Source organism: Vombatus ursinus, unplaced genomic scaffold, assembly GCF_900497805.2.
Source record: "Vombatus ursinus unplaced genomic scaffold, bare-nosed wombat genome assembly UNPS02004080.1, whole genome shotgun sequence".
Classification (NCBI taxonomy): domain Eukaryota; kingdom Metazoa; phylum Chordata; class Mammalia; order Diprotodontia; family Vombatidae; genus Vombatus; species Vombatus ursinus.
This window is the reverse complement of record NW_020943858.1, coordinates 689,579-717,063: the sequence shown is the minus strand read 5'-3', so window position 1 is coordinate 717,063 and position 27,485 is coordinate 689,579.

The window sequence follows — 27,485 nt, the reverse complement described above, 5'->3', positions numbered from 1 at the left end:
GGGATCAACTAGACTTTTTAGATGACCCTCTTATGGCCCCTAGTGCTAGAGCACCCCCCTCTTCCCATCCTCCATTAACACTATCTCCCCAGCTCCCATCTTCACCCCATTCTCCCCTGGCCCCCCCTGCTTCCCATGCCCCCCCTCCTTCCCTTGGTTTTCCTTCCCTTTTCCTCTAGCCCACCTCCCTTCATATCCTGCCTTGTTCACCTTCCATGTATCCTACCCTGCATTTCTTCCTCAGGCCCCTGCTCCAGAGGTGACCCCTATTAAGGCTTTGGACAAGGGCCTTGTCTGAGGCCTTTTACCCTGAGGCAAGGACTACCCAGGCCCCAGTCTTGGTGGTATCTCCTCCCTTGACCCCTCCTCCTCCTCTGGTGCCAATTGATTTTTCCCCTTGCCAGCCGGATCCCCTGGCTTTGCAGTCCAGTCCAGTTCAGTCAGCATTTCCCAGTCCCTCACTCACAAGAAGTGGGACTTCCTATCTCCCTTCCTCCCTAGCCCCAGTTCCCACAGCACCTTCAGGGCTTTTTCCCCTAAGGGAAGTTCCTGTTTCCCCTAATGGGACAATTAGGGTGCATGTTCCATTCCCCATTTCAGACCTCATTCAGGTCAAAGAGAAACTGGAGCGATACTCAGAAGATCCCACTTTTACTGAGGGCTTTAGGGACATGTCCCTACAATTTGAGCTTTCTTGGGGTGATTTGCACATCCTCTTCTCCACCTGCTGTACCACTGAGGAGAAGAGGAGAATCTGGGAACAAATCCAAAAATTTGGGGATCATTTGGCTAGCAATGACCCCACAAAGTATCCCCCAGGAACAGCTGCTGTTCCCACTACTGACCCAGGATGGGATTATCAGAAGAGTGAGGATAGGGGAAAGAGAGAATATATGGTAATTTGCCTGTTAGAAGGCCTGAGAACTACATTTCAAAAGCAAGTGAATTTTCAAAAAATTAAGGAAATTACTCAGGGAGAAAAGGAAAACCCTGCCCTTTTCCAAGATAGGCTAGTAGAAACTATTAAAAAGTATATGAATTTAGATCCTGACTCTACAAAAGGGGCAACAGTCCTTAACATTTATTTCATTTATCAATCTGCTCCAGATATTAGGAGGAAACTGCAGAAATTGGCAATGGGACCCCAAACACCTCAGGCCCAATTACTGGAAATGGCTTTTGGAGTTTTTAACAACAGAGACTTAGTAGCAGCAGAGGAAAGAAAAAGAAGGGAAAGGGCTAAAGACTGAGAACATGCTCAGTTCTTGGCCCCTGCCATGGTCAGGAAAAGACCCAAGGGTGTTCTTAGCAACTCCTGCAGTAGGAAAACTTGCTTTTGATGCCACCAGGCGGGTCACTGGTTCAAGGAGTGCCCCTCCAGGATGCCCCCTTGGAGGAAGCCCCCTCAATCAATGCCTCTGGGACCTTGCCCAAGATGTGACCAGGAGGGACACTGGAGGAAGGATTGTCTTTGAGGTTGGAAAAGTGGTGGAGTAATCCCCTAGTACCCTATCCTCCAGTCTTCTCAAGACTGGGAATGACAGGCAAGCCCAGGGCTTAGTAGCACTCCCACTTTCTCCATCTCTCTCACTGAGCCCTGGGCAAAAAAAATTGAGGCTGAAGGTAAAGTTACCCACTTTATCATGGCTATGCTCTCTGTTTTAACTAATTACTCTGGTCCTACTCACCTCTTGCCCCTCACCCAGTCGGGTTATAGACATTGAAGCAAAAACTAAGGAATGTAGTGAGACATACCCTCTCCCCTGCCTATTTGAGGATCTGTTGTTTGAACACTCCTTCTTTATGCTCTCCTCTTACCCTGCCACTTTGTTGGGAAGGGACCTGATGGTGAATTTGGGGAACCAGTTTTCTCTAGTTAAGCCTCCTATCTCCCTTTTCCCTCTGTGCACCAGACCTCCCCATGTTCCCCCAGAATAGTGGGAGAAAGTTGAGCTGTTTAGCATCAGAGCTAATTGTTTGTTATGTCAAGCAACTTTTCATAATTTGGTTACCGTTAAAATAATTTAGCTATTGTTGGTTATTGTTTTAATGTGTAAAGTTGCCAAAAAGCTTGTTTAGGTTGTGGCTTGCTTGAGAAGTTGCAAGTATATAGAAATAATCTCTAATGATTGGCTTTTTACATCAGGACAAATTTAAATTTGAGATGTAAATCCTGGAAAAAGTTTTTCCTAAGCTGTGATTAGTGAAACTTGCTGCTTGAGGTAAAAAAGCTCATGATTTTATTTTGAGTTGTCTGATGGGTCATAATCCATTGATAATCAATAATCCAACATCTGAGAGAAATGCCACAAGCTACTCAGAGAAGGTGATACTGGTGGGAAGTCAGCATTGGGAAAAGCTAAGAGGACAATTTTAGCCTCAGTCTAAGATGGAATCCACCTGGCTCAATTTCCCCATTATGTTCCTTTGAAAAGGAATGTTACCCATCTGGCTATTCCTGGCTATGAGGTGGATTTGATACAGCATGGTTGGAAAACAGAATTATCTGAATCCAAACAGAGCTAAGGATGTTTTATCCTGTCATTTGGACCCTGCAGTCTTTTCTGTCAGATTTGTGTGTTCCAGACTATAGGCCATTCACTTACAGTTGGTAGCAAACAGTGGGTACCAGCCAATGTCTCCCCATAGTTCCTTGGATGCAGCCCATGCTCCATTCCAGTCAACCTCCTCTTTGTGACACCCTTGAGGGAGAGACAGCTCTATGCCCCTTGCCAACACATGGCAAGACCCTAGAACTACTGCCTTGGCCACCCAATGTTTGACACCCTCAAGGACTTTGGGGTGTACTCCCTCAGATTTTTAGCATCGCCCTTCTCCATTTTCAATGCCACATGGCCCATGGGCTCTAATTTTAAAAGGGCAAAGCATGGATTTTGGAGAAATGTCCTCTGGTTCCTTAAAAAGGGAGTAGAGTATCTCATGCCCTGGTTTGGTCACCTACAACATGAACATATTCTCTCTAACCTTACAGAGACTATTCACCAGTTGGCAAAAGGGACAGCTTATGGTCTCCAGGAAATCCAGCAATCTTTGGATTTAGCAAAAGTGGTTCTAGATAATAGAATAGTCCTAGACTACTTGCTTGTTTCCAGTAGGGGTGTATGTGCTTTAGCAAACACATCTTGTTGCATGTACATCAACAACTCTGGGCAGGTAGAGCTCTGCACTGAATGTATTTTGGAAAAAGGCTAGTTGGATACAAGAAATTTACAATAACCTCAGTGCTCCAAAATTATCTTTTTCATGGAAGTCCTGGCTTCTTTCTATACTGGCCCCTATTCTTATCCCCCTACTGATTATATTTTGCTTATGCCTGTTTGGTCCATGTTTGCTGAATATTCTTGCCAGCTTCCTTTCTTCTAGGGTCTGAGCCATTAATTTCCAGATGACTGCTCAGGTTGTATACCAACCTCCAACCAAGTTCGAGGTCTCTAACCCACTGAACTTGGCATCAGCCGGGTTCTGAAATCTGACCCCTTGAACAGCACCCAGCAAGGCAGGGACAGCTCTACACTCCTTGCCAGGAAAAAGCAGTTTCAGAAGCCAAGACCTTTGCCCCTTGCCCCAAAATAATTTGGGTCTTATTGGCCTATGGCCCCAGAAAACCCTTAAACTTTTTTTGACCTCACTCTGGTCTCAAATGATTACCTGAGGCTATATTCCACTCAGTGGCTTTTCCTTATTGACTCTCCTTATCTCCCTTTGAAAGCCCTAGTATTCAGATTCAACATCCCCACATTCCTATCCCAGCTTCATTATCTATTCAATCTATCTATCCCCACGGTCTATTCAATCTCCCAGACATTCCAATTAGAAATCTCCCTGTCACCCAGACCCTCTTTCCAGCCCCTCCCCTGGTCACCCAAAATTACTTGACTGTGTATAAGATCCACCCTAGTCCGCATTTAAAAGCTGAGACTTTCTCATGCCCACTAGTCCTTAAGGGTATCACTAATGTTCCTATTCCTTAAGAGTCTGGCCTGTATGGTTTATCTCTAATAAACTTTTTCTCTGGTTGAAAAAAAAAAAGATCAAAACATACAACCAGAAGAAGACAACAAAGTCAAAGCTCCTACATTCAAAGCCACCAAGAAAAATATGGTCTCAGGCCATGGAAGAGCTCAAAAAGGATTTTGAAAAGCAAGAGAAATAGAGGAAAAACTGGGAAGAGAAATGAGAGTGATGCAAGAAAATCATGAAAAACAAGTCAACAACTGAAGAAAATAACACCTTAAAATAAAATAGACTAACCCAAATGGCAAAAGAGGTCCAAAAAGCCAATGAGGAGAAGAATGCCTTCAAAAGCAGAATTGGTCAAATGGAGAAGAAGGTCTAAAAGCTCACTGAAGAAAATAAATCCTTAAAAATTAGAATGGAGCAAATGGAAGCTAATGACTTTATGAGAAATCAAGAAATTATAAAACAAAACCAAAAGAATGGGGAGAAACTTTGGAGTCAACCAAACAAAGAATACTAGGACCTACTTCTTGGCTCTGAATACATATCTAGATGGTTTTAGATTTCCTCCCTGGTGCCAACAGTCTTTGTGCCATCTATTTGCCACTTGGGTTTTATAGCAAAATAGGAATATTTTTAAGCAAAGTTTAAGCAAACAGTGAGACAAGCTAATGAAAGTTAGGATACTAAGAAGCTAAGCAGGGCAGACTTTTAAGTCACACAATTTCCCTTTCCTTCATTTTCACCCTAGCATAGTTGAGGTCACCAGTAGAGCTTCAGTTTCATCTTCAAATGTATGCCTTTGGTAAGAATCTCATTTGGACTTGTACTTGGCTGTTTATAAGCCTTGCTTATATGGCAGAATGCAACATAACAAGTCTTTAATTGCTACTGTAGATAAAGAAGGAAAAGGGAAAAACATTAGGAGAAGTGCAGAAGAAATCTTTTATTTGAAAAATATTTGAGGTGCTCTGTCTAGAAAAACTTAGGGAGCTCTATGGCTGTAGGCCCTAATTTCATAAACTTGTATTGCCATGAGATATGAAATCTATACCACTAATTTTTTTAAACTTAAACAGTATTTTATTTTTTTCCCCAATTACATATTAAGAAATTTTTTAGTATTCATTTTTCCAAGATTTTGGGTTCTAAATTTTTTCCCTTCCTCCACTCCCTCTCACTGAAAATAATAGGCAGTTTGGCATAGTTTATATGTGTGCTATTATGTAAAACATATCTCTATACTCATCATAGCTGTGGAAGAAGAAACAGATGAAAAGGAAACAAAACCATGAGAAAGAATAAAGTAAGTGAAAAAAATATGCTTTGATCTGCATTCAGAGTTTACCAGTTCTTTATCTGGAAATGGGTAGCATTTTCCTTCCTGAGTCCTCTGTACTTGTCTTGGGTCATTATGTTGCTGAGAAGATCTGAATCATTCATAGTCGATCATCATACAACGTTGCTGATATTGTGTACAATGTTTTCCTGGTTCTGCTCATTTCACTTGGCATCAGTTCATACAAGTATTTCCAGGTTTTTCTGAAACCTGCTTGTTCATCATTACACAATATATTCCATTATATTCATATACCACAGCTTGTTCAGCCATTCCCCAACTGATGAGCATCCCCTCAATTTCCAATATTTTGCCACCATAAAAAGGGCTGCTATAAATATTTTTTCAGATGTAGGTCTTTTTCCCTTTTTATGATCTCTTTGTGATACAAACCTGGTATTGGTATTGCTGGATAAAAGGGTATGCACAGTTTTATAGCCCTATGGGCATAGTTCCAAATTGCTCTCCAGAGTGGTTGGATCAGTTCACAACTCCACCAACAATGCATTATTGTCCCTATTTTCCCATATATTCTCCAATATTTGTCATTTTTCTTTTTCATCATATTAGCCAATCTGATTGATGTGAGGTGGTACCTCAGAGTTGTTTTAATTTCATTTCTCTAATCAAAAATTATTTAAAGCAGTTCTTCACATGCCTATATCTTTATCTTTAATTATCTTTAATTTCTTTAATATCTTTAATTTCTTCATCTGAAAACTGCCTATTCATAACCTTTGACCATTTATCAATTGGGGAATGACTTATATTCTTATAAATTTGACTCTGTTCTCTATATATCTGAGAAATAAGGCCCTTATCATAGACACTTGTAAAGATTGTTTCCCAGGCTTCTGCTTTCCTTCTGATCTTGGCTGCATTGCTTTTGTTAATACAAAAACTTTTCACCACTTCTGGGAGCCAAGATGGTGGAGTAAGAGATGAGTTGCTCTCACCCTCCCTTATTAACCTCTGAAAACCCAGAAAATATCACCCTAGAAGAAAACCCTGGAACAGCAGAACCAGAAGAAAGATGGGGTGCAGCAGTCCAGTAGCCAAGGTACCTTGCGAAATTAACTGGAAAGGCCCCTCTTACCCTGAAAGAAGGGGAGCAGTACAGAACAGGAGACGTCCCAGCTAGCTAGTGGAAAGCCCCACCTCAGCATACCAGGAAGAGATCCTGAAGCCCAGGTGGTAGAGCACACAAACACCAACACAGGGACCTCCAAGTGCCTCACTGAGGGCGGGGAAACCAGTGCAAATCAGCTTGGAAACAACCAGGTGCCTGGGTATTCCAATGCCTCAGCAAAACTAAGAGAAGCAGCACTCCAAGGGGCCCCAAGCAGATAAACACCCTACAATATCCATCAGAAAGGAGCTAAAGAAAGTGAAAGGAAGGAAAGGCCCAGGTGAGCAGGAGATCTCCAGGAGCCACACTACCCAATCCTACCCCTAGAGTTCCAGTGTTGCTGATTCCAGCCCAACACCAGACATGCTGCCAGAATCCTACAGCCTCCAACTGCCAACATTGGAGGCCCCAGCTCACAAAGCCAGTGACCAGGCCCTAGGCTCCCAATACAAGAAGCTTGGGTCAGTGCCCTCTGCTCCCCAGCAGGACAGCTCAATCTCTTTAAAGGCCAGGAAACAAGCAAACACCATGAGCAAAAAAGAAACATATGATAGATTCTTATTATGGGAAGAGTGAAGATCAAGGCAGAAATTCTGAAGAAGACAACATTGTCAACAAACTCACATCTGTTGTTTTTTTGTTTTGTTTTGTTTTGTGTTTTGTCTAGGCAATTGGGTTAAGTGACTTGCCCAGGGTCACACAGCTAGTAAGTGTTATGTGTCTAAGACTGGATTTGAACTCAGGTACTCCTGAATCCAGGGTCGGTGCTCTATCCACTGTGCCACCTAGCTGCCCCCAACAAACTCACATCCGGAACTTGAAAAGGGAATTGGAAGAGCTCAAGAAGGATTTTAAAAGTCAAATGAGAGAGGTAGAAGAAAAAAATGGGAAAAGAAATGAGAAGTATGCAAGAGAGAGTCAAAAGCTTGGAAAAGGAAGGATAAAAATTAACTGTAGAAAACAAGTTCTTAAAAAATACAATTGACCAACTGGAAAAAAAAAGTACACTGAAGAAAACAGGTCCCTAAAAAATACAATTGGCCAAATGGGGAAGGAGGTACAAAATCTAATAGAAGAAAACAATTTGTTAAAAATTAGAATTGGGCAAATGGAAGCTAATGACTCCATGAGAGAGCAAGAATCAGTCAAATAAAATCAAAAGAATGAAAAAATAGATAAAAATGTAAAAAAAACCTCATTGGTAAAACAACTGACCAGGAAAATTGATCCAGGAGAGACAATTTAAAAATTATTGGTCTACCTGAAAATCATGATGAAAAAAAGAGCCTGGATGGTATCTTTCAGGAAATCATCAAGGAAAACTGCCCTGAGGTCCTAGAACCAAAGGGTAAAATAGCCATAGAAAGAATCCACCAATCACCTCCTGAGAGAGATCCCAAATTGAAAATGCCAAGGAATATAGCAGCCAAATTCCAAAATTACCAGGTCAAAGAGAAAATACTGCAAGCAGCCAGAAAGAAACAATTTAAATATCATGGAACCACAGTCAGGATTACACAGGATCTTGCAGCTTCTACATTAATAAACCTTAGGACGTGGAATATGATATTCCATAAGGCAAAGGAGCTTGGATTACAACCAAGGATCAACTACCCAGCGAAAATGAGCGTGATCTTTCAGGAGAGGAGATGGATATTCAATGAAATAGGGGACTTCCAAACCTTCCTGATAAAAAGACTAGAGCTCAACAGAAAATTTGATCTTCAAATACAAGACTCAAGAGAGACATAAAAAGATAAATGGGACAGAAAGAAACAACATGCTATTAATAAGGGCAAACTGTTTATATCCCTACAAGGGAAGATGACATTTGTAACTCTTGAGAACTGTATTGTTATTACACCATTTTAAAGGGGTATACATAGAGGGGGTGGGTATAAGTTGGCTTTGATGTAATGATAAAAAAAATCTAATCAAGTGGGTTAAATGGATCTAAGTAACTGGATTTATCTGATCTAACTAATAAAATGTACTGAGAGAAAAGGAAAGAAGGAGGCAGACAAGGGTAAATTACCTTACAGAAAAAGGCACAAAAAACTATTACAAGCAGAGGGAAAGAAGGGAGGGAGATGAGCATTGTTTGAACCTTACCCTCATCAGATTTGGCTCAAGAAGGGAATAACATAATCAGTTAGGTATAGAAATCTAACATTCCCTATAGGCACTAGGAGGGAAAAGGGGGGAAAAAGGGAAGGAGATAGAAGGGAGGGAAGAAGTAGTAAGGGTAAAGGGAAAGAAAAGGGAAGGGGCTAATGGAAGGGAGGTGGGACTGAGGGAGACAGTGGCCAAAAGCAAAACACTAGTGAGGAGGGAAAAGGAGAAATGAGAAAGAAAAGCATAAACGGGGAGAAAAGGATGGAGATAAAGACACAGATAGTAATCATAACTGTGAATGTGATATATGAATGTAATGGAATACTACTGTGCTAAAGAAATGATGAACAGCCTGACTACAGAAAAACCTGGAAAGACTTGTATGGTTTGGTGCTGAGTGAAGTGAGCAGAACCAAGAGAATGTTGTACACAGTAACAGCCACACTGAGTGATGACTGACTTTGATAGACTTAGCCCCTCTCAGCAATACAAGAACCTAAGACATCTCCAAAGGTCTCCTGATGGAAAATGCTATCCACATCTAAAGAAAGAACTATGGAGTTTGAATGCAGATCAAAGCATACTATTTGCTATTTTTTTTTCTCTTCTGTTGAATTTTGTTTCCTCTTTCTGGTGGTTCCTCCTATTGGTTCTAATTCTTACTTACAACGTCACTAATGTGAAAATATGTTCGATAGGAATGTATATGTATAGCCTACATCAGATTGTGCACCGTCTTGGGGAGGGAGGGGGGGGAAGGAGAGGGAGGAAAATTTTAAACTCAAAAGCATATGGAAGTGATTGTTGATAAATCTAAATAAGTTAATAAAAAAAGGAGAAAAAAGCTTTTCATATCAACATGATCAGAACTATCAACTCTACATTTCATAATGTTCTCCGTCTCTTGTTTGGTCATGAATTCGTCCCCTCTCCATAGATCTGAGAGGCAGACAATTCCTTGATTATCCAATTTGCTTGCTTCATTGTCCATAGTACCTTCTAGCACGATGTAGTCTCCTTCCCCATCTCTTTTAACTAGGTATATTTTTGTTTTTACTTTTTCTAAGATCAGGATTGCTACCCCTGCTTTTTTTCAACTGAAGCACAATAGACTTTGCTCCAGCCTCTTACCTCTATTCTGTATGTGTCTCTCTGCTTCAGGTGCATTTCCTATAAGCAGCATATTGTAGGATTCTATTTTTTTATCTACTCTGCTATCTGCCTCTGTTTCATCGGACAGCTCATCCCATTCTCATTCACAGCCATGATTACCACCTGTGCATTTCTCTCCATCCCATTCTTCCTTCTCTTTGTTCTCTCTCTCCCTCATCCTCTCTTACATTATCAGTGTTTTGCTTCTGTCTACCACTATTCTGCCCTCTCTTATGGCAGTTCTGCTGCCTACTCAATTAACTCCCTTCCTACTTCCCTGTCAGGTAAGACAGATTTCTATATTCAACTGATTGTGTATATTATTCCCTCCCTGAGCCAATTCTAATGAAAGCAAGGTTCAAGCAAAGCCCATTGCCCCCGCTTTGTCTCCCTCCCCACTGTAATAGGTCTTTCTCACCTCTTCATGTGAGATAATTTACCCCATTCTACTTCTCCCTTCCCCCTGCACCCCTTGTGCTCCTCTTTCTCATCCCTTAATTTTTTTATGTCATTCCTTCAAATTCACCCTATACCAGTATCTTTAGTTCATATATATTCCTTCTCTCTGTACTGCCAGATACAATTTTTAAGAGTTAAAAGTATCATCTTCCCATGTAGGGATGCAAACAGTCCAGCTTTATTGAATCCCTTATGGTTTTTTTCCCCTTTTTACCTGTTTATGCTTCTTTTGGGTTTTTATATTGGAGTTCAAATTTCTGGTTTAGTTCTGGTCCTCTCCTTATGAAGGCTTCAAATCCTTCTATTTCATTGAATGATCATTCCTTCCCTTGATGTATTATGCTTAATTTTGCTGGGTAAATGATTCTTGGTTGTAGTCCCAGCTCCTTTGTCCACTGGAATATGATGCTCTGTGACCTCCAATCCTTTAATGTTGCAGCTGCCAAGTCCTGTGTGAACCTATGATTTCCCAATATTTGAATTGTTTCTTTCTTGACACTTGTAATATTTTTTCCTTGACCTGATAGTTCTGAAACCTGACTATAATGTTCCTCGGGGTTTTTGTTCTGTGATCTCCCTCCTGAGGTGATTGATGGACTTGTTCAATGCCCATCTTGCCCTCTGGCTCCAGGACATCAGGGCAGTCTTCCCTGAACCTCTTGAAAGATGCTGTCCAGGGTCTCCTTTTGATTATGCCTTTCAGGTAGTCTAATGATTCTGATATTGTCTCTCCTGGATCTATTTTCCAGGTCAATTGTTTTTCCCACAAGGTAGTTTACATTTTCTTTCATTTTTTCATTCTTTTGAATTTATTTGATTGATTCATGATGTCTCATAGAGTTATTAGCTTCCACTTGGTCAATTCTAACTTTTAAGGTATTGTTTTCCTCAATTAGCTTTTGTGCTTGCTTTTCCATTTGGCCAATTTTACTTCTCAAGCAGTTTTCCAGACTGTTGACTTTTTTTTTCTTTTGTGTCAGTCTCATTTCTTTTCCCAATTTTTCTATCTCTCTTATATGATTTTTAAGCTCCTTTTTGAGCTCTTCCATGAGATCTTTCTGGGCTTGAGGCTATTTCCTGTTTTTCTTTGGGGTTTTACCCATAGGTGTTTTGACATTGTTTTCTTCTTCTGAGTTTGTGTCTTGGTCTTCCCTGTCACCATAATAACCTTCTATGGTCAGAATCTTTTTTTGTTGTTTTCTGCTCATCCTTTTTTTTGGGGGGGTCCTTTCTTTTAAATTTGAGCTCTGCTCCCAGGGTGAAAGGGGTACCATCTCTAGCTTCTTGTGCTAGGGGCTGCAGGCCCTGGCTGTTTGCCTGGTGCTGCACTGATGTTGCCCTGAGGCCAATGGGGGACCCTCGTGTCTGGTGCTGTGTTGAGGGTGTGTGGTGGGGGTTGCCTGGTGCTGCTGGAGGCTGTAGAGGTCTGGCTGCTTGTCTGGTGCTGAGCTGGTGTCTTAATGCTGTTGTCTGGCATGTGCTGAGGCCCAGTGGGGTGTTTCTGTGTTTCCCAGTGACTACACTGAAGCACATGGTGGTTCTCTGAGCTGGAATCTTCAGGTTCCCCTGGCTATGCTAAGGCACGTGGTGAATCCTGGTGTTGGTGTTTGCCTGCTCCACCACACTGGTGCTCAGGATCTCGAACTGGTTTGCTGAGATGGGGCTTGTGGCTGGCTTGCTGGGATATTTCCCATCCTGAGTTAGACTCCCTTTTCACCCGAGTGAGATGGACCTTTCTTGCCAATACTACAAGTTTCTTGGGCTAAAAGATTGTTTCACCCAGTCTTTTTGCTAGTTCTCCTGTTCCAGGATTTGTTTTGGGGCTCTATTTTATGGTTCTTTGGAGGTGAGTATGGGAGAGTTGCAGTGGTTTACTGATTACTCTGCCATCTTGGCTCCCAGAAGTGATGTCTTGGGTAATTAATCTTAAAGCAGTACTGATCAGCAAAAAATGTTTCACTAGTAATAAATCAGAACAAAAAATAATGCTTGATATCCATTAAGCACTTTCATTCTAACATAACACAATACTAATGACATGAAAACATAGCCCAAAGCATCACATTTGAATAAGTGTTTTCACTATCCTCTTCTGAAGGGGAAAGAGGTGTATTTTTTAAACAGCAAAAGAAAAGATGCCATAAAGCATATTAGTTAGCACAAGCAAAACCAAAAGGCTATAATGAATATTGATGTTAAAGACTCAACGTTAAAGACTCATATGATAAAATAACCAGGAGGAATTTTTTTAAAAGGCCTGTTTTAAAAATAAAAAAGGGAATGAATAAGGCATATCAGAATTACTCTTTGATTAACTCTCACAATGGTACTACATTTCTAATTTCTTTTTCTTTTTTAAATATCTTACATTCTCTCTTGAAGAGGCAGCATTGTATCATAGCAAATTCTAGCCTCAACACCAGGAAGATCTGGGTTTAAGTCCCAACTCAGACTCATACTGGCTGTGTGACATTGGCCAAATCACTTAATGCCTCAGACCTCTAGGCAAAGCACTCTCTTAAACTACAAGGTAACAGAGAAGGTGCCAAGCTGCTTTGGTAGAGGGAGTTTCCTAACCCAAGGAGTCTCCGTGCCAATGAAATCATGGTCTAGTCCATATACTTGTAAGCTTTCTTATAGTACTATATAGATAGTCTCATATAGATAGTCTCTCTCTCTCATACATATATGTAACTATAATTTATTATTACATTATTTATTATTTCTTTACTATTCTTATATTAATTATATTCTTTATTATTTCATTCTTTTAAAGACTTATTATATTTTTTCTTAAAAAGTTTGGAAGCATCTGTCAAGGCTGTTATCGTATCCCATACCTAGGCTTCCCTTTCACAGTGAAGGATTGATTTAATAATGAAATCTGAAAGCAAGAGAGTTACCCCAGAGATAGAAATATATTCTCAGTTTCTGTGCTTCCAGCTCAGCTAAAGGTGCCAAGCACGACTAACAATTCCAAAATAGAGCATCTTCTGTAAAGAGTTTAAAGAGGTTCAATATATAGGACTCTCTTGATCAAAAAACCAAACCAAACCAAACAAATAATTCATTCAAATCTACATATAGTTTCTGTTGGAATATCAGACTTAGGACAGAACTTACTAAATGACTCAGTAATTCCAATCTACTGCTAGAAAGCTAACTCTAAATGCACACTCATGATTTGCTGAAACTCTGTTGAAGGTGATGTCTGATACATATAATTAAGAGATCTCAAGTGTCTTCACAGCCAACCAGGACAACTTGTATTCTTATATTAGTTGAGTTTGGTTATGGTGCATTTGAATATTTTTGTTTAGAATTATATGTTAAAGTATTTCATTTCACATTGGATATGGTCAGTTTTTCACAGAGATAGGACACTGAGTAGTGATTTTGAAGTAAGGATTCTGGAGGTTGGTTCCTGAATTCTATCACATAAAATTGGAATGTCTTTGATACAATCTGTAATTTTGCAGCCAAAGGCACCAAACACATTTTTTTCATTTCCTATTAGGTCAGTTCAGTTTGCTATTGAAGGACTGAGCTGGATGGAAAGGGGTGAAATTAAACTAGATTTCATCAGAACGTGCTCTTTTCAAGAGAGATGTCTTTAGACATTAAAAAAAGAAAAGAGTGATCCCAGTTAAGGGAAAGGCATAGTTAAAAGTGACAATGGAGACCAAGGAGGATCAGGAAAAAAAAGTGACTTCTCTCCATTATTTTAATGAAGGTTATCTGTTAAAGCTACCAATGTAGCTTTCCATCTGGTAACTAAAAGGAACATATAAAGTTGTTACCCAGCTATTAGGCTGATGCAAATTTTTTTTTCTTTCAAGAGTGATCTCAACCTGACCTTTTGTATTTAAGAGTTCTTTTTAGCCACCAATCGCAGAACCCTGACATCAGCCATCAATTTCACTAAGGCAGTAATAATGGGCATTACTTGTAGGAAGTACCTCTCTGTACCTGTCTGAAGATACTATAATAGAATCCATCCCTTCTGTTCTGGGTAATATAGTGTATACTGGATGACTTGTAGCAGCCAGGTTCTTCTTAGGAAAAACTAGCTCCTCCATAATTCAGGAAAGCTAATGGCAATGTAGTTGAACAATATTAAGAGTAGATACCTAGAATTCACCAACAGAACTTGCTAGTTAATGAGAGGAAGTTTCCTAAAAGATGCTAAGTGAAAGGAAACTTTCCCCCACATATGAAATTGGATGTGGTAAATGAAACTATATATACATATATGTGTGTGTATTAGGTTAATCGTGTGGGAAGAGTGAGGAATAACTGAAGGATATCCCAAGAATTCCACTTGCATCCTTGTGATATGAAGAGAAATAGAGGAATCTCCCCCCAAAAATATTGGGAATACCCATTGTCATGATAAGACATGAACAAGAGTCCCATAGTACAGGCAGGCATACATGGGTTGCAATCTGCATGCCTCAAGAAAATGTCCAAATTGATGAGATCATAGATACATTTGATTATTTGATGATTTTAATATACACACATATGCACACACATACCTATAAACACATATGCACAAACATACCTATAAAAGATGTGTACCTGCACACGTGTGTATTGTATCTTTTGATGGATTTTTCAAAAATCTTATTTAAAAACCTTGGTACAATATTTGAAGGCAACTCAGATAAAAAAATCAATTAGAGCAGGAGAGGGGATGAAGGAGAGAGGGAGAAAGAGAAAGGGAGAGAATGAGAAAAAGAGAGAAAGAGAGAGAGAAACAGAGACAGAGAGAGAGACTGAGAGTGAGATAGAGAGATAGATACAGAGAGAAAGAGAGAGAATGGGCAACAAACAATTCTTTCCAACCAGGTATCCTTCATCAGACAGAAACAGAAGGGGTTAGTAAGAGTATAATTGGGGAAATTTGAGGGGCGACGGAAGAGAAAGTCACATCCCTATTTCCCCAGTGTAAAACTTAAACAGAGGCCAAGCGTGACAGAATATTTAAGAATTAAAACCTGGACATTGTGCCTAAGGTAACAGTACCATCATGGCTTCCATATCACATTATTGACATATTGAACTTGGGGGCCACTAAATTTCCTAGATCTTTTGCAGATAAAATGTCTAGCTATATATTTCCTTTTTATGCCTGCAGAGTTGTTTTTTTTAAATAATTTATAAGATTTTTCCATTTAATCTCTATTAGATTTAATGCAGTGTTCTAGCCTATTGAAATCTTTTTAGATCCTTATTCTATTTCATTGTGTGTTATTTCTCCTAGATTTATGTCATTTGTCAATTTGTTAAGCAAGGTCACTACAACCTTATCCAACTCACTGATAAAAAATATTGCATAGCTTAGAACCAAGAATAGATCCTTTTGGAGCTCCACTAGAGACTTTCTTCATCTTAGAACAATTCCTCTTACACTCCTCTACCTTCTTGTACTTATAGAAACCAGTCCTCTCCCTCTTTCTTAGTTATGTGGCCACTACCTCAGTTCAGAATCTTATTAAGCCTTTAGTTAAAATGGAGAGTGGGAGGAAGGGAGGAGGAATTATATTCTGTTGCATTCTACTTGTGAAAGAAAGGGGAAGATTACAGAGGCTGCAAGGTATTAGAGCATTAAAATGAAGCTCAAAGATGAATCTGTACTTTGTTATCCCCTTCCAAATTCTGAAGACATTTCCCTAATAGAAATTTGAGTGCAGGTGGCCATTGACTGACAAAAGATTGACCACATTTTGGTAGCTTTTTAAAAGCTGTGGATACCACCATTTGAGGTGGTTGAGACATTTGAGACAGGTGGAATATATCTTCTGCACTGACCTGGGGTGGAGAGAAGGATTTTCTCTCCTTCCCCCATCAACCATGGCATCATATAATGGAGCTAGTAGCCCAGTAGGAGACACCTACATGGCCTCGGAGGTGCTTTCCAGCTCTAGGTCTATGTTTATAAGACTATATACTATAGAACAAAAATGAGGGAGACACATAGAGTTGGGGACAGGTATCAGCTTGAAGGAGTATGACCTTTGAAAGCAGAAAAGAGAACCAATTATGGATTCAAAAAAGAACTAGCTAGTAGTTGAAAGTTAAGCTACATCTGGGAGCCCAAATGGCACAGTAAGTTTTAAATCACTGTCTATCTCCCATATTCACATCTGGAAAAACCATAAAATAGTACCCCAGAATCAACTAACCAGCAAGATTGAACATATTCTTTTTGGGAAAAAGACGGACATTCAATAAAATAGGGGATTTTCAGTCATTCCTGATGCAAAAAACCAGAGCTGAACAGAAAATTCAATCTTCAAATATAAGACTCAAAAGAAACATAAAAAGGTAAACAAGAAAGAAAAAAAAACATATTATTCAATAACATTACACTGTTTACATCCCTACATGGGAAGATAACATTTGTAAATCTTGCAAATTGTATCTTTATTTAGAAAGGGTATATATAGAAAGTGTGTGTAGGTATAAGTTGACTTTGATGTGATGGTAAAAAAATTGATTGAATAAGGGGTTAAAAAAGATTGTACTATGAGAAGATGACAGGACAAGGCAGAAAAGGGTGGATTGCATCACATGAAGGGGAAGGAAGTGAGCATTGTTTGAACCTTACTCTCATCAGATTTGGCTCAAAGAGGGAATAACATACACATTCAGTTGCTTATAAAAATCTATCTTACTCTATAGGAAAGTAGGAGGAGAAAGGCGAAAGAAAAGAGAAGGGGTAGATAGAAGGGAGGGGAAAAAGAAGGAAACAAGTAGCAGGGGAAAGGGGAAAGAAAACAGAAGGGGCTGAAAGAAGGGAGGATTGACTGAGAGAGGCAGTGGTCAGAAGCAAAACACTGGTGAGGAGGGAAAGGGTGAAAGGAGAGAGAGGAGTATAAAGGGAGAGGAAACAGGATGGAGAGAAAGATCCAGTTAGCAATCAGAGCTGTGAATGTGAATGGCGTGAACTCTCCCATAAAACAGAAGCAGATAGCAGAGTAAATTAAAAACCATAATCCTACAATATGTTGTTTACAAAAAACACATTTGAAGCAGAAAAATACACACAGACTAAAAATAAAAGTCTGGAGCAGAATATATTATGCTCCAGCTGAAATAAAAAAAAGCAGGGGTAACAATCCTGATCTCAGATAAAGCAAAAGCAAAAATAGATCTAATTAAAAGAGATAAGGAAGGAAACTACATCCTGCCAAAAGGTACTATAGACAATGAAGTAATATCAATACTAAACATATGTGCACCAAGTGGTATCAGATCCAAATTCTTAGAGGAGAAGTTCAGGGAGTTACAGGAAGAAATAGCAAAACTATACTAGAGGGGGACCTCAATCTCCCCTTCTCTGAACTAGATAAATCTCACCACAAAATAAACAAGAAAGAAGTTAAGGAGGTGAACAGAATTTTTAAAAAGTTAGATATGGTAGCACTCTGGAAAAAATGGAATGGAGATAGAAAGGGATATACCTTTTTCCCAGCAGTACATGGCACCTACACAAAAATATCTCACAATCCAATGCAGAAAAGCAGTAATATTAAATGTACCCTTTTCATATCATGATGCAATAAAAATTACATGTAATAAAGGGCCATGGAAAGATAGATTAAAACTTAATTTAAAACTAAATAATCTAATCCTAAAGAATGACTGGGTCAAACAAAAAAATCAAAGCAATAATACATAACTTCATACAAGTGAATTACAATAATAAGACAACATACCAAAATTTGTGGGATGCAGGCAAAGCAGTTCTTAGGGGAATTTTTATATCTTCAAACGTTTACATGAATAAAATAGAGAAAGAGGTCAATGGATTGGGCATGCAACTAAAAACACTAGGACAAGAACAAATGAAAAATCCCCAGATAAATATAAAATTAGAAATTCTGAAAATCAAAGCAGAAATTAATAAAATTGAAATTAAGAAAACTATTGAACTACTAAATAAAATTAAGAGCTGGTTTTATGAAAAAAACAATAAAATAGATAAAACTTTGGTTAATTTGATTTAAAAAAGAGAGAGAGAAAACAAATTACCAGTATCAAAAATGAAATGGGTCAATTCACTACCAATGAAGAGGAAATTAAAACAATAATTAGAACCTATTTTACCCAACTGTATTTCAATAAATCTGACAATCTAAGTGAAATGGATGAATATTTACAAAAATATAAATTGCTCAGATTAATAGAAGAGGAGATAAAATACTTAAACAACTTTATTTCAGAAAAAGAAATTGAATAAGCCATCAATGAATTCCCTAAGAAAAAAATCTCCAGATTTTTTGACTAGAATTAATTTGAATTTCCCTCCTCACCAGTATTTCGCTTCTGACCACCACCTCCCTCAGTCTATTTTCCCTTCTTTCAGCCTCTTCCCTTTTCTTTCTCCTTTCCCCTACTACTTCTTCCCTCCCTTTCCCCCTCCCTTCTATCCACCCCTGTCTTTTCTTTTGCCTTTATCCTCCTACTTTCCTATAAAGTAAGATAGATTTTTATAAGTAACTGAATGTGTATGTTATTCCCTCTTTGAGCCAGATGGATTTTCAAGTTAATTCTATCAAACATTTAAAGAACAATTAATTTCAATACTATATAAATTATTTGGAAAAAATAGGTGAAGAAGGATTCCTACCAAATTATTTTTATGATACAAATTATTGCTGATACCAACATCAGGAAGAGCCAAAACAAAGAAAGAACATTATAGACCAATTTCCCCAATGAATATAGATGCAAAAAAATTTAAATAAAATATTAGCAAAGAAATTACAGCAATTTACTACCAGGATAACTCACTGTGACCAGGTGGGATTTATACGAGGAATGCAGGGCTGGTTTAATATTAGGAAAACTATCAGCATAATTAACCATATCAATAACAACAAAATTAACAGAAATCTTATAATTATCTCAATAGATGCAAAAAAAGTTTTTGACAAAATACAACATATATTCCTATTAAAAATGCTAGATATCATAGAAATACATGGAGTTTTCCTTAAAATGATAAGTAGCATCTATCTAAAACCATCAGCAAGCATTATATGTAATGGAGATAAGCTAGAAGCATTTCCAATAAGATTGGGAGTGAAACAAGGATGTCCATTGTCACCACTGTCATTCAATATTGTACTAGAAACATTAGCTTTAGCAATAAGAGAAGAAAAACAAATTGAAGGAATTAGAATAGGCAAAGAAGAAACAAAGCAATCACTCTTTTAAGATGATAAGATGATATACTTAGAGAATCCTAGAAAATCAACTAAAAACTCCTTGAAATAATTAACAACTTTAGCAAAGTTGCAGGATATAAAATAAAACTACATAAATCATCGGCATTTCTATATATTACTAATAAAGCCCAGCAGCAAGAGATAGAAAGAGAAACTCCATTTAAGGTAACTGTAGATAATATAAAATATTTGGAAGTCTGTCTGCCAAGACAAACCCAGAAACTAAATGAACACATTTACAAATCACTTTTCACATAAATAAAATCACATCCAAATAACTGGAAAAATATCAGTTGCTCATGGGTAGGCCAAGTTAATATAATAAAAATGACAATTCTACCTAAATTAATTTACTTATTCAGTGCCATACCAATCAAACTACCAAAAATTATTTTATAGAGCTAGAAAAAATAATAACAAAATTCATCTGGAAGAACAAAAGGTCAGAATATCTAGGAAATTAATAGAAAGAAATTCGAGGGTAGGTGGCCTAGCCTTACCAGATCTTAAATTGTATTATAAAGCAGCCATCATCAAAACTGCTTGGTACTGCCTGAGAAATAGAGTGATGGATCAGTGGAATAGGTTAGGTACACAAGATGCAATGACTAAAGCAATCTACTGTTTGATAAAACCAAAGACCCCAGCTTCTGGGATAAGAACTCACTATTTGACAAAAACTGCTGGGAAAACTGGAAAACAATATGGTAGCAACTAGGCAAAGACCAACATCTTACACCATATACCAAGATCAAGTCAAAATGGATACATGATTTAGACATAAAAACTGATACTATAAGTAAATTAGGAAAGCAAGGAATAGTTTACCTGTCAGACCTATGGAGAAGGTAAGAATTTATGACTAAACAAAAGATAGGAAACATTATGAAAGGCAAGATGGATAATTTTGATTACTTCAAATTTAAAAAGTTTTGTATAAACAAAGCCAATCCAACCAAAATTAGAAGGGAAGCAGAAACCTGGGGAAAAGTTTCTTACAGTCAGTGTTTCTGATAAAGTTCTCATTTCTAAAATATATAGAGAACTGAGTTAAATTTATAAGAATACAAGCCATTCCCCAATTGATAAATGATCCAAGGATATGAATAGGCAGTTTTCAGATAAAGAAATTAAAGCTATCTATAGTCATATGAAAAAATGCTCTAAATCACTATTGATCAGAGAAATGCAAATCAAAACGACTCTGAGGTACCACATCACATCTACCAAATTGTCTAATATGACAAAACAGGAAAATGATAAATGTTGGAGAAGATGTGGGAAAAGTGGGACACTAATGTACTGTTGATGGAGTTGTGAACTGGTCCAATCATTCTGGAGAGCAATTTGGAACTATGTCCAAAGTGCTACAAAACTATGCATACCCTTTGATCCAGCAATACCACTACTAGGTCTGTGTCTGAAGAGATCATATAAAGAGGAAAAGGACCCACATGTACAAAAATATTTATAGCAGCTTTTTTTGTTGGTAAAAAATTGGAAATTGAGGGGATGCCCATCAGTTGGGGAATGGCTGAACAAGCTGTGGTATATGAATGTAATGGAATACTATTGTTCCCGGTGAGCAGGCAGATTTCAAAAAACCTGGAAAGATTTGTATGGACTGATGCTGAGTGAAGTGAGTAGAACCAGAAGAACATTGTACACAGTAACTGCAACACTGTGCAATGACCAACTTTGATAAACTTAGCTATTCTCAGCAATGCAATGATCTAAAACAATTTCAAAAGGTTCATGATGGAAAATACTGTCCACATCCAGAGAAAGAACTATGGAGTCTGAATGCAGATTGAAGCATACTATTTGCTCTTTTCTGTTTTTTTTTTGTTTTTTTCTTTCACATGTTTTTTCCCTTTTGTTCTGATTCTTCTTTCACTATATGATTAAGTGGAAATATGTGTAATATAATTGTCCATGTATATCCTGTATCAGACTGCAGGTCATCTTAAAGGTGGGCAGAGGGAGGAAGGAAATTTAGAACTCCTGGTCTTATAAAAGTGAAAGTTGAAAACTAGAAATTAATTAGTTAGAGAAAAAGTTAAGCTGCAGAGAGAAGCAGACTTGCTTTTTTTCAGATGCTGTGTTCAATGGGTAGAATTGTGGAGACACCATGAAAAGAGAAAGGGTATCAGGGCCCTGTGGTACTAGGGGCAGTATTTGCATTGGTTTATGTGTTTCTTACATTTGTCCCTCACTATCAGTGTACTCTAATTTTCTGTATTTGTTTCCCATGAATGTTGTGTGTATTTCTGGCAAACTTGTTGTTGTCCTTTGTTCTTGAAGAGGAAAAAAATGGCATAACTGTGTTAGGGTAAAGTCACAGTGTGTCTGACCATGGCTGATCAGACCAGTATGAGCTGAGAAGGCTCTACCATAGGTCAGGCACAAATCGTCCATATGAGCATTTGGTGTGGATTCTCTAAATTTATGCATCTTGCATTTCTTTCAAGCTACTCCAGTTCTGCTTCGCTCATAGAGCACAGCCCCTTCTCTGATGTGGGCACGCTATGCTGGGCGGTCCTGTGACAGTCAGTGTCTCCCATGTCACACAACCAGTTTCAGAGTTCTTCAGAGAAACCTTCAGAGTGTCCTTGTGTCACTTCTTCTGGCCATCAAGTGAGCGCTTGCCCTGTGTGAGTTATCCATAAAATAGTCTTTTTGGCAAGCGTACATGTGGCTTTTTATATCCCAGGGAATAGAGTGTATTTAGCTCCTATTTTTTCTATATTATCTTAGTTAATAACTTTGGTTTGAGCTAAATGTGTCTACTGGTTGATTATAAAAGGTAAACTCAGAAGTGAGGGTTCATGAGCTATAGCAAACTCACAGGGTACCTTTGAACCCTGGAGATAGTCATTCCTATTGAGATACAACCTGAAAAATGTATGAGTGTCAAATTGGTGAGGGGAGTAATCCAGTTATATAGGTTAATACACCTACCTATGTAGATATTATACCTCCCCAATAGAATATAAGCTTTGTACAATGATTAATTTCTTCTTTTGTCTTTGTAGCCCTAGTGCCTAGCACAGTTTTCTGCACACAATAGGTGCATAATAAAGGCTTACTGAGAGAGAATTCTGGGAAGATGGTGGAGTAGGTCAGAAAATTTCAAGCTCTTAAGATTTTCCTCCACAAAAGAGATAAAATAGTGCCTCTGGGTGAACAGAGAGCTGTGAAAACAAATAAGAGTAGGGGCAGAAGAGGGGTCCTCCTTGGACAGTTGGAGAAGATCTGAAGAAAAATCCTGGACAAGATTTCCTCCCTGTGAAGAGTAAACACCTCCAGGCTAGGGTCCTCTTCAACAACAATAGCCCTGGGCTTAACTGATTTGGGAGGTTGCCTTGGCCCTAACCACAGGAACTTTTACCCCTGGGACAGTAAGGGGAGTTGGGCATCTGACCTGGGGAAGATTGAGGAAACTTCTGCTGATGGGGAATACCAGACCCAGCTATGCTGCAGAGAGTGGCCCCGGAGAGAAGGAACCAGCACATGTTGGTTGAGTGCAGAAGCAGTGGGGTGGGGACACCTCTGCTGTGGGCACTTACAGGAGGCTGGAGGTCTTGGTTTGAGTTCAAGGTCAGAAGGGAGAACTGAAGATGATTAGAGGCACCATCCCCATACCCCAGGACTAGAAGTGAATATTAAAAATTAAATTATTATAAAAAAAATGCACAGGCAAAGGAGAAAGAATCCAACTGCAGAGAGCTATTATGGGAATAGAGAAGATCAGGGTTTGTCTTCAGAGGAGGATACTGAAGCAAAGAAACCCTCTTCTACCCCAAAGAGGAACATCAAATGGTCACCTGCCCAAAAATAACTCATTGAAGAACTTAAAATGACTTTAAAAATCAAATGAGAGAGACTGAGGAAAAACTAAAAAGAAAAATAAGAATGACACAAGAAAAACAAGAAGATTATGAAAAGAAAGTCAACCAATTAGAAAAGGAGATCCAGAATCTTAAGGAAGAAAATGACTCCTTGAAAATTAGAATTGGGCAAGGGGAAGCCAGCGAATTTATAAGAGACAAAGAAATAAAAAGTATATATGTATATATATATATATATAGTATGAAAAATAGAAGAGAAATTGAAACATCTCATAAGAAAAACAATGGATCTAGAGAACAGATCTAAAAGAGAAAGCATAAGAATGATTGCACTACCTGAAAGCTATGATTAAAAAAAAAAAAAGAATCTTGATACAATAAAAAAAAAACCCTGAACTCCATAGATTCAACATACAAGAGCCAAGAGAAATATAATGACCAATTACAAGGGACTAAATAAGTATAGAATGTTTACCTTTTATGTATGAAAAATGTAAAATGTATTTCTAAGATTGTTATTGGTAATTAGGTAACTTAGAAGGAAGATTGGGGTAGACCTGAATATGATATGACTTCAAAAAGAAAAACCATTCAAGTACAGCTAAAAGAGTAATCTTTTACAAATGAGGTATAAGAGGAAGAACCAATATGGAGAAATTAGGTGGGGGAGGGGGGCTGTTAGTTCTGGAAACCTAGTCTCATCAGGAATGGGTTTAAGAGGGGAAGATACATAAACATTTAGAAGAGTGTAAAAGTCTTCTAAATTTAGAAAGAAATAAAACTCTGAGGGGATAGGGAGGGGAGAGAGGAGAAAGGAGGGATCTTTAGAGGGGAGGGTATGGGAATAGGTTAAAAGGGGAATAGAGAAGGGGGTTTAGATCTAGGGTAATAAGAGGATAAGGTAGGGATTGCTAGAGTGGGGAAAGGTTAAGTAATAGGAGGGTAAGGTAGTGTAAGAAAGGTTTTAGGGGGCTGGGCTTCTACAGCAGGATAAGAAATTCCAAGATCTTGTAGGTAGTCCCTCAACCAATCAGAAGGTGTACCAAACATTCTGTATAGCACTAGTTCCTTAAGAAAGAGCCCTGGAGGCTAAACGGGTTGCAACCAGTTGGGTTCAAGGATGGTCCTCACAGGGCAAAGGCTTTTCTCCACTGTGCTTGCTTAATAAGCTTATTAAATATTAACTGACACACCCCAAGGGCAGAGATAGTCACCATTTTTTATCATGGTACCCATGAAGTGGGCAGAGTTAACAGAACATGGAAGAACATGCGATGGACTATCCAGGAAGGGTGTAACTCAGATGAACCAGATTAATAGGAGCCCTGGTGAGTAGAGTATGGATCTTACAAACTGCTTAAAAAGTTGATTGTACCACTGAACCAGCGCCCACGTGCTCCTAGATTGCATTGTGCCCTCTTCTCTTGTGAGAAGTGTAATAAAGTTTCCTGTAGGTTTTTGTTTCAGATTTTTCTAGCAGTAGCAAGTAGAAGTAAAGTAGAGTAGTTAGGAGAGATAGGAAAGATAAAGAGATATGCACAAACATTAAAAACAAAGAATAGGAGTAGAACCTCTTAGGGAAAGTATATGTGTGTGTGTATATGTGTGTGTGTGTGTATGTATGTGCATATATATATATATATGTTAGACATGGTGATGAGGATGAGATCTAGACCCCAGAAAGGAAAAACCCTGGACTTTCCCACATGGCCAAATCTCTAACTTTCCCCTGAGGTTATAATCCCATCAAAGGCCTTTCATTGTGGCTACACCCGATCTCCCAATTCTGTTATCCTCAACCTAGTCTAGCCCTGTATTGTCTTACCTCCCTATGGACCCTGGCCATTTCCCACACTTAATCTTAGCTAGGCTCCATTCTCCCTTGGCCATGTGGTCCAGGTCCTAGGAGTTCTGTTCACCCCAGCTTACTGGCTGCCCCCATTCAGATCTTCCTTAGACCCCTCCTCCAGTCACCCCAAACTACTTGGCCAATCCTAGGTCCCTCACAGTCTTTCTATATATAAAGTCCATCTCATTTCCATTAAGGTGCTTAGATTCTTATGATCTAGCCAATAGCTCACTAACATTCAGACTCCTTAAGAGTCTGCCCAATATGATGGATAAACCTTGTCTTTGACTGAAAGAAGGCTTGGGTCGAATTCTTTCAGGCAGGACCTGCGTGTTGTGGTTTTGGGGCCTAGCACTCCTAAACCTCTAAACCTCAACATTTTGGCGGCCCATATGGGGAAACTGCCTAACCCCAAGTTCTTCTCCAGCCAAGACTGGAAGGTATGTAAGTCTCCCTTCTCTCCTTTCTTGCTCTGCAGTTGGGGTTGCTCTCCAAGCACCAAGGCTTGGAGGTGCTTTTCAGGCAGACAATTACAAGGCTGTCTAGCACTCAACCTGATGCTCTCAGCCTCTTGGTCCACTGGGTCGGTTCAAGGCCATGGACCTGGGTACACCTTCCACAGCATAGAGGAAAAGGACAGATGCCCTATCTGGAAGTGTATGCCCAATTCTGTCAATTCCCTAGGTGCTAGGGAATTGGGGAAAACTGCAGTTGCTTTTTGGTTCCCTGAGGCTTACTTACTCCCTTCCCTCTACACACCTGAGTCCTCCTTCATGGAGGTTACAGGGAAAAGTTAGAACAGCTAAACATATCTTGGCAGATTCTGGAGGTTTTGTGATTGATCATTAAGGAGTTTAGAACTTCTCCTTACAACCCTGGTCACTCCCTTCCCTTGAGTCAAGAAGGTATCTGTTAACCCCTCTCATAGTAGAAGAGAGTTTCACCCTTTACCCCTCACTTTTTATTTCACCCTCCCTCACCTGGGGAAAAGGAAGGAGAGGGGAGGGGCAGCAGCTACAGCATGGGCCCCACTGGCAATGGCCTTGGGCCCTAAGACAACCTTTGCCTGGAAGCATCACCCAGGTTCAGCACATCCTGCTCAAGGTAAAGAAGCTGGCCTCTGAACTTGGGTAAGCATGCTCTTTTAAATTTGTAGTTTTAACTGTTAATGATGAGGTGTTGATTCTCTGTGTAAAGTAATTTGGAAATGCATTTAACAAAATTGAAGTCACCTGACTGGTAATGGGTTTCAAGTTTCAAATTGGTGAACTTTTTGTATCAGTTATGTCAAGCAATTTTTCAGAATTTGGTTACTGCTAAAATAATTTGGTTGGTTAATATTGTTGGTTATTGTTTTAATGTGTAAACTTGCCAAAAAGTTTGTTTGGGTTTTGTCTTGCTGAGAATTTGCAAGTATATAGAAATTATCTCTAACGATTGGCTTTTTACACCAGGACAAATTTAAATTTGAGTTGTAAATCCTGGAAAAGTTTTTCCTAAGCTGTGATTAGTGAAACTTGCTGTTTGAGTTAAAAAAAGCTCATGATTTTATTCTGAGCAGTCTAATGGATCATAATCATCATCGATAAATCAGTAATCCACCATCTGAGAAATGTCACAAGCTACTCAGAGAATGTGATACTGGTAGGAGGTCAGCATCGGGAAAAGATGAGAGGTCAATTTTAGCCTCAGTCTAAGATGGGATCCTCCTGGCTCAGTTTCCCCATTATGTTCACTTGAAAGGGAATGTTAACCCATATGGCTATTCCTGAGTCTGCCTATGAGGTGGATTTGACACTGCATGGTTGGAAAACTGAATTATCTGAATCCAAACAGAGCTAAAGATGTTTTATCCTCTCAAAGTTGGGCCCTAAATCTCGTCCCTGTTTTATATCTGGGCCCTGCAGTCTTTTCTGACAGATTTGTGTCTTCCAGATTACAGGTCATTCACCTACAGTTAGTAGCAAACAGCGAGTACCAAGCAATGTCCCCCATCGTTCCCTGGATGCAGCCTGTGCTCAGTTCCAGTTAACCTCCTCTTTGGGACCCCCTCGAGGCAGGGACAGCTCTACGCCCCTTGCAAGCAGGAAGCAGTTTCAGAAGCCAAGACCTTTGCCCCTTACCCCAAAAGAATTTGGGTCCCATTTGTTTGAGGGGGGAATGATGAGAGTGGGATCTAGACCTCAGAAAGGAAAAACCCTGGCCAAATCTCTGGCATTCTGGCCTTTTATTGTGGCTACACCCAATCTCCCAATTCTCTGTTACTGTTAACCTAGTCTAGCCCTTTATTGTCTGACCTCTCTATGGCCCCTGGCCATTTCCCACACTTAATCTTAGCTAGGATCCATTTTCCTTCGGCCATGTGGTCCAGGTC